This window comes from Dreissena polymorpha, chromosome 11 (genome assembly GCF_020536995.1).
Source record: "Dreissena polymorpha isolate Duluth1 chromosome 11, UMN_Dpol_1.0, whole genome shotgun sequence".
Classification (NCBI taxonomy): Eukaryota; Metazoa; Mollusca; class Bivalvia; order Myida; family Dreissenidae; genus Dreissena; species Dreissena polymorpha.
The window spans coordinates 43513407-43521117 of NC_068365.1; the positions used below are offsets into that span (position 1 = coordinate 43513407).

At 36.8% G+C, this 7711-nt stretch overlaps 1 long non-coding RNA gene across 1 annotated transcript; it reads right to left on the bottom strand.

The window, feature by feature from the left end:
- Positions 1 to 5804: 5804 nt before the first annotated feature.
- LOC127850040 (uncharacterized) lies at positions 5805 to 7283 on the bottom strand. The gene is made up of 3 exons (XR_008035010.1): positions 6521 to 7283; positions 6329 to 6388; positions 5805 to 6164 (listed from the first exon to the last, which is right to left on the bottom strand). It is a non-coding gene; the product is annotated as an uncharacterized LOC127850040 (long non-coding RNA).
- Positions 7284 to 7711: the final 428 nt, after the last annotated feature.

Sequence of the window (7711 nt, forward strand, 5' to 3'; positions counted from 1 at the left end):
TCCAAAACGAATACAGTGTAACGTTCTTTTACATCGCACAAGTGCTTCCCACATTCTATCAAATGATCAGTAGCTCGACAATAATGCTGTTCTGTTTGAATATGAGAGTTGTGTGTGTGAATGCGTTTTCTCAGATTAACGGTCTCGCCAATATACTCACCGCCGCAAGTGTTGCACTTCAGAACATATATAACATCTTTTGATTTACAAGTCAAGTTCTCTCCATCTTCCAACTTATACACAAAACCACAAATAAACTGAAAACTATTTCCACTCTTTATTTGAGAACAAAGAGTGCAGCGCTCACCGTTACATGGTTTAACTTTGTAGTCCATCAACAACTCGAAATAGTAAAATTATAACTGAAAATGTGTTTGTGTTTTTTGTTACAAAAACATGAAGATCAGCTGGTGCTGTGTAATTGATTCCTTTTTCTTGCATAGCACAAGTAATGTCAAAACACGAACAGTTTTGCGAACTAAGCTGACTGATATGTAGAGTTTTACTAATTGTTGTGAATGGTCAATGCAAAGCATTGGGAGCATCAAATGAAAATTCATATAAACAGTTAAACACAGTCAAAACAAAACAGTCTAGTCGGTAAATAGCATCCGCACCCATCCTGTAACCGCCGCCCTACACATCGCGCAGTATTTCCCCAACATTAACAAACAACATGTTTCACAGAATGTGTGTCCGCACTTTGTAAAAGTACAGTTTTTGGCGGAAATGTAACATATGGTACACAATTTAAATTTTCGAACAGCATCTGCTCGAATAGCCTCTTCCATCAGCTCTTCTGCTCTACTATCCACATCACGGTTCAACACGATGTTTGACAACGTATGTAACTCGCGCTGGGCTTGCTCTGGAAATAGACAAGAAAACAATATTACCATATATTGAAATAGACCCCCCCCCGCTAATTTCCGGGCGTTTTATTTTTCTGACAATAAGGCATTTGATTCCTACATGGATAGATATAAAATTTACATTACAATTTTTTGTATAAATAGCAGATGAATGCGTAACTGAGTCTACCAACGTTCGTTTGCAAAAATGTCGTTGTATCAGAGACTTCAAACATTTAAAAACAGGCCTACCTATTTCGGCGTGTCAAAGGAAGACCTGGCTAGCCAAGGGTTCATTTAAAAACCCTTGTGCAATGTACGACCCTATTTTTTACACCACTATTTTTAATTGCGTTCAATGCGTGTTTTGACATGCGCACATTTCCATTTGAAACATGGACAAAGAAAATGTGAAATGTAGGCATCTTTATTCACAAAGTTCAATATTTGGCAAACAAAACGAATAAGTAAACAAGCATTGTCAACGAACATACCTGCTTCGTACTGTCGAATTTCTTCATCCCAGTCCTCGGTCTGCGGAACAACGAACCTATTTTCTGTCTCAAGCAACTCTCTGTTCCAGTCCTCGGTCTGCGGAACAACGAACCTATTTTCTGTCTCAAACAACTCTCTGTTCCAGTCCTCGGGCTGCGGAACAACGAACCTCGCAAAGTAGTTTGGCATTGTTTGTTTATAGTTTCAAATCACGATTCATAACCATAGCTGTCCGGGTCGCTTTATATATCCACAGACTTGCGAATGCCTAACATAGTTAAGTCTTGACATTCTGGAAAACGATGAAAAGCAAATGTCTCACGCGTGGCAGAAATTCATATTTGAAAAAAGCACCACAAGTACTTAGTTGAACCGATTACATGTTTTGGAACATTTAAAGCGATTTAGGCCCTATTGTACTGTTATGTCGTCACAATAAATTTCAAGCAGTTCGTTTATTGTTTCGCTATATTTCTGCTTTATTCCATAAATTGCTAGTGAAAGCACTTGATATCATACATCAAAATTTTCAAAATGAAAATCTCTATACGATTAAATAAGTTGAGTTTTGAGTTCATTTCTACTAGCTTGTTTTCGAATGTGCGTATTTATTCTTCGTATTCTGTTATGTATTGAAAAATGCATAGCGAGCATTCGTGGTGATGTCTAGAGTACATTGGTGAAAGCAAGTAGGTGTTTTGAGCTAACTGTTCGTCTTCGTCAACAATCAAAACCTCATCGATATCCATTGATAAGGCAACAAATGTTTACAGTTCATTGATACAATTTATTTACAACATATACAAAAATATAACATACGCAAGTCAACATAATCATACAATATTGCAACAACGTAGTCATTCATCATCATCACTCAATTCTAGATCACTGAGTATAGTCTTTTCCTTTTTCGGTTTCTTTGCAGCTTTCGTTTCACCAGAGTTGCGCATTCTTTTAACAGCCAGAGCGTTCCTAATTTCCTTTTCATCATCGTCCAGCGTTTCTGAGATTTCTGTATCGGAGATGTCGATATCGGCATATTTGCGTTTTTCCTCAACATTGGAAGATTTTATTCGCTCTATTAGCCCAAACATGTTTTCGTCTTCCCCAGAACCGAGTATTTTGTTAATCACATCAATTGGAACTCGATCGAAAACATTAGAGCTCACAGTCTTCACAACATCGTCCTGCAGGTTTTTTGTTTTCTTGATGCCCTTTATCAGATTCTGCGTTTTTACTTTGAGGCTTTTGTACTGCGCAAGTCTGTCATAAATCTGTTTTAGTTTCTGTGAAAGTTCTTCTATCTTCAAATAATCGTTAGGCGACAAGAAGACACCTGACTTGACTTCAGAAACCAAATTCCGTTTCACGCCGTGATTTAGTAGTGTTCGCAAACTGCTTTATTCGTTTTCGGTTGTTCGTTTTCATAGCATAACTCGAGGTCAACATTGCTTGTGCCATCGTAGAATGTGATTGCGAGTGTGCTTATTTTGTTAACTGCAGCTATATATATACGCGTGAACAATTATGCACGTCTTACTTGTTCATCATTGGTTGGAATAATCGAATGTAGTACACCTCTTTTGCTTTACGCACATGCTTGTCTCGCTCCGTTTCCAAAACGAATACAGTGTAACGTTCTTTTACATCGCACAAGTGCTTCCCACATTCTATCAAATGATCAGTAGCTCGACAATAATGCTGTTCTGTTTGAATATGAGAGTTGTGTGTGTGAATGCGTTTTCTCAAATTAACGGTCTCGCCAATATACTCACCGCCGCAAGTGTTGCACTTCAGAACATATATAACATCTTTTGATTTACAAGTCAAGTTCTCTCCATCTTCCAACTTATACACAAAACCACAAATAAACTGAAAACTATTTACACTCTTTATTTGAGAACAAAGAGTGCAGCGCTCACCGTTACATGGTTTAACTTTGTAGTCCATCAACAACTCGAAATAGTAAAATTATGACTGAAAATGTGTTAGCAACTCGAAATCGAGCCTATGGGTATTTGGTCCCGCGATAAAATTAATTGCGTAGGAGTGTGAATCATTTCAGCGTTGGATTGCTATTGCATGCCTATTATCAGCGAATGCTTAAACGTTAAATTTTAACTGTGCTAGATAACGTAGATTTGTCAAATAGTTTTACTACATACCGATTAGCGAAAAATTGCTGGTACATTTTAATCACGTACTCAATGTCAATGTGTTGGTTCATTTTTATCATGAGTGTAGCAACTCAAAATCGAGCCTAGTGGCATTTGGTCCCGAGATTATATTGACTGTGTAAGAGTATGAATATTGCAACTGAGCAGCGAGTATTTGTGTTATAACCAAAGCCGGGACTTGCACCCAGATTTCTTCTCCCTCGAAGAAGGAAAAGCGTTCTGCGTTGAACTACTGTGGTTGTGTTAACACGTTTCATACAAGCTACATGATCAAGAGGTGTCACTCAACGTTTTATACGGGCTTGTGACCGTTCTTTTCACAGCAAAATGAAAAGAGCCGCTTTACCACCTTGCAATATGCAATACGGACTAGCATACTAGCAAACAATATAGCCTTTACTTTTGCCATGCATTAACGAAGAAACATTGGCCTTTCGGCGATGGCTAAACCTCAGAAATCCCATTTAAATAGATATTTTTTTCACATCTTGCAGAAATGTTCTGTTGCATAATTTCTCAAAATATCCTAAATCAGATAATATACAATAACATGTGGACATCTGTTCCAGTATCTTGCAAGACGAATAACTATTTGTGGAGCTGTAACATAGCACAACCTTAGATATGTTACTGCCTTTCAACTGTGTTATTTTATCATATATATTTCATTGATCAGACACGACAGATTTTCATTTCAACTTCACGTGAACAAAACACGTTCGTATCAAACTGCAAAATCGCATTGTAGTGTTTGCAGACCAGCTGCTGCTGAGAATTTTCTTCTACTATACGAATGTGCCTACATATCTGTTACATCAATGCATCATATACTAGTATTTTATCTTACAACCAAACCATAGCATTGAAGTAATACTGCTTTTCAAACAGCGCTTGTTAATATCAACCTAGGTAGCAAACTATGCGATCGAGTGTAGATTTGGCCAAGAGGCAAAAGTAGTTAATATTGCAAACTGTTATGTATATAGATTTTTTTCATCCATATTTTGTATTATGTGTGAAACAAAACTGCAAACTACTGTGTACACTCGAAAGCTTACAAACGAGATGATTGACCAGCGCTTGTCAATATCAACTCAAGTAGCTAACTATGCGATCGATTGTAGATTATATAGTGTGTTTTGTTCGTATATTCTACAAGCGCAATATAAAGCCTAAATACTGTTGAACGTTTGTGTTAATGTGTCTCACTGAAAGACAAGTAATACCAATAACGAGCCGTTGTACAAAATGTGTATGCAGTCAAAAGCGAGTAACTGCTTTGAGTTTACGAGTCACTGCTTGCTAGTTGCAACGCAAGTAGTTTATTTCGTGCAATTAATGTTCAACGCAACACTTAGTAGCATAGTTTGTGGCCGTATGGCAAAAATCGATTGTATTCCTTAAACTCGTTCATATAGTTTTTTTTACTCATTTTACATCAGATCAAAGTTTAAACCACGTTTTTGTCTTGTACGCTTCAAAGTTAGTGGGTGTTCACTCGGCGTTTGCACGGACTTGTGACCGTTTCTCTTGTCTGACTACAAGAGAAGTCGCCTTCCCACCCAGCCCTAGCAGACTTTGTGCATCGTAGCACTTAACTGAAATGTTTTTGCTCGGTCATCGGTCATTTTTGGTCAACGCGTGCCTGCGTTCTGAGAGAGTCAGATTAAGGTATTTCGTGTCACAGTACGAAAATACCAGGATGTCTCATGGCAAAGCACAGGCATGTCACCATGCGTGCCTACCACCCCTCCAACAGCCAAACAATGTTATATGTGGCGTCGAAAGGATTCCCAGCTAGTGCCGAAAGTACTTCACGGTAATCGCGGGAACAAGTTGCTTTATAGCGCCTCATCTCGTATTGACTTGCAACTCTGCCCTAAACCGCTACACAGCTAACTGAGCAGGACTTCCTCTGACTTTCGATCTCAGCGGACAGTTTTGAAAAGCGTCTGCTTATAAATTGTTGTTGTGTGGTACTTGGAGTCTCTTGTGCCAAAATAGAGACTTAATTTTGTTTTTATAGATTATGTGATTACTGGCTGGTAGTATTAACAGTACCAGAAATTAGCACCGTTAACACATTGTAGCACTGAAATACCAAGGCGTTTACCCCGAAGTGCTATCAGTGCGCTTCACACTTCTAGAGTTTTAAACACCTCGGCCGCCCAAGCTCAGTTAATTCACTGCTAATGTTTTCTTAACACTGCTATTTGGTATGCAGTACTACTTGGAAATAGCAGTGTTAAAAAAACACGCTTAATTTGTGATTTTGGTTTTGCATGGTTAATATACAAACACATACATCAATATTGCTGGCCAGCACAATAAAACAAGGAAAAAAAAGGCAGGAGAATAATCTCCTTTATTTTCATGTAACAACAAACACAATGGTTAAACATGTAACACTGTCAACGCTTGCCACTTGCAACACCGAGTTCGTTTCAGTTCACAATATTCACATTTTTCGATCGACACACCTTCGCAAAGTTACATGGATTCACAAAGTTACATGGATTGCACAGCTTTTCATACACGGGACACTGTTCAGGTTATCAATCCGACGGACCCACTGTCGCAGCTGTACGTCACACGAATGTATTGAATACTCGGTGCCCACATCAAGACTTGCAAATTGGCACTGAAAATAGAAAAGCAAATTGTGTTAAACAGTAAACGATTTAAGTTAACAAGCTGAAATGATAAAAACATGCATGTATAATATACTATGTATCAAATGAAATAGTAAACACAAACTTTTAAAGAAAAACACACAACTCTACCAACTGTTTCACTGATACTTACTTTTTTGTGTTGTGTTGTATGTTCAGGCGCCTTACTCTCACTACTCGACTATTAGTGGAGCTGAAATGAAAAAGAAAAAATGATAAGAAACTTTCCATGTGTTTGTACAACTTACAGTTTATGTGCATAGTTTTGCATTATAGTATAACATACAGTAAAACAATCTCAATCAATTGTTCAACTAATACTCACTTGTTTGTTTTGTTGTTTTCACAAAGGCGCCTTCTTTATATTGTTGTCACTGCCCGTCTAGTAAAAGGCTGACTCGTCTTGTAGTATAGCTGACTCATCTTGTAGTAAAACTGAAATAAAATCGAAAGCATGATAAGAAACTTTTGAATGTGTTTGTACAACTTTATACAATTTATAAACACAAGGTTGAACTATAACAGTAAAAACTGGAAACAGTGAACGATTCTACTTACATATGTTGTCATCACTGAAATACAAAAGTCATGTTCATAGCAATCATAGCATATTTACACACAATAAATACAACTCAAAACTTTTAGTAAGAAACTCAGAACTTACTTTGTATTTTGTATCCTATCCTTCTGCTGGCAATCTTCTTCAGTCTACACTCGAGCTGAAATCAAGACTCAATGCATACATGTAAATTTTGCCAAATAACAAACGGAACTGTGAACCAAAACGTTAACTGAACTAACTTTTCAACTGTTTTGATACTCACCTCTGGAAACTGAAATCATACAGACATTTTGCATAGCACAATACATTTTTAGTATCAAGTTTAAGAATGATTTTTTAACATCTGTTTTTACTAACACAAAGCCTAAATATAAAAGACATGATATGATGAAAAACACAATATGCATACAGAATTATACATCAAGAAACTAAATGTACTTACCATTGCTGACCTGCTGAAATTGAACAAAAACACATTGTATAGCACAACACAATTTGTCATATTTAGTTTATACATGAATGAAGTGTACTTACATCTGCCAAGCTGAAATGGAAAAGAGCATAGCAAAACAAAAGTCATCAACAATATTTCAATATGCAATTATAGAAAGTCAGTGTACTTACATCTGCCAAGCTGAAATGGAAAAAAGTCATTTTGCATAGCAGAACAAAAGTTATCAACAATATTTCAATATGAAATTATAGAAAGCAAATTGTACTTACCAACAGGCAACTGAAATAAAAAAAGACATTTTGCATAGCCGTACAAGTTACAGGTTGGGTGCGAATGCTTTTTTACCGACTGACCGTGTTTATATGAATTACGTACTACTTTATTCATCACTTTTTTTTTTTTTTTTTTTTTTTTTTTTTTCATCACTTTTTCACGTTGTTATAGCTGATGTTATTTGTGTTTTTACCAATACGAATTAAGCTTTAGTAACTTTAACGTCC